This window comes from Frankliniella occidentalis, unplaced genomic scaffold (assembly GCF_000697945.3).
Source record: "Frankliniella occidentalis isolate FOCC.00 unplaced genomic scaffold, Focc_3.1 Scaffold181, whole genome shotgun sequence".
Lineage (NCBI taxonomy): Eukaryota > Metazoa > Arthropoda > Insecta > Thysanoptera > Thripidae > Frankliniella > Frankliniella occidentalis.
The window spans coordinates 273,209-274,321 of record NW_026267307.1 but is presented as its reverse complement, the minus strand read 5'-3'; positions in this window follow the sequence as shown (position 1 = coordinate 274,321).

The following is a 1,113-nucleotide window of genomic DNA, read 5'->3' as shown; positions in this document are numbered from 1 at the left end:
TTTCGTTCCTTCTCATCGGACACTCGCGAAACTTCGCAGGCTAAGTTCCGCAACTCTAAAACTAAAAACAAAACACTCGGTTTGACTATCTGACATTTAAATAACTGCTGAGAAGGTATCAAAGTCTTCAGGTGAGCGCAGGAGCCACTTGCGCTCCCCCTCCCCTCGAGCGCCGTGCTACCAACCTACCGCCACCAAACTATGAATTCAAATTAAACGATCGTTTATTTCAAACATCTCATATCAAACTTCTAAACTAAACTCATTACGTCTCGACTTATACTGAAGCTTCATGCGCAGTTTGAAGCCAATTGAAGTTCCCGTCTGAGAGAAACGTGAGCCAGTACAGACAGACAGACAGACACACGACCAAAGAGTCATCTGCACCCCACATCACAGCAAAGGCTTCGCAAGCTCAGCCAAATATGTCACTTTTATCCTGGCAGGTACTGATATTATTTGTTTTCCCCAAATTGCCTTCATAAAGTTATTGAGCTAATACCAGGCACTGGGATTTATGTTGAGGAAGATGCTTTTGAAATGGTAGTAACCAGGAAAACCAACCACACTGCTCTTGCCAGAAACTTGTTGACACTTGTTTTCACTAATGAGGCGCTTGTCAATTGCTCCATTAAGGATCAGTCCCAGAGGGGCCCTCTGGGGGCAACTGAAAAATCTCGCCCAGGGTTGTACCCTGATGCAATCGAAGTTCTCTTAAGTGAGTAAACTAAGTTAAGTACTTGACTTTTTACTTAAAGAAAATGTGGAGCTGACCGTTGACATTTTTTTTCAGAGAAAGCTCGTGCTGTGTGCAGGGGTAATGACGTTAAGAGAGCCGACCCATGCCATGTCTTCAAACAATTGAATACCAAGTTGTCCGAACTGAGAGCAGATAAGAAAAAAGAAGAGGCGTACAAGGATCACTTGGAGATAAAAAAAGGATAAGAAAAAAGCAAAGAAAGATAAGTCTAAGAAGACCACTTAAAACTTCTTATTGTTAGCTCTCATTGATTCTGGTTACCATCAATGCTGAATCTTAAAATTCTTATTGTTCCTGTAACTATTGTGATTCACCCAAAATGTTATTATTTTAATTACTGTTTCTAATCATTC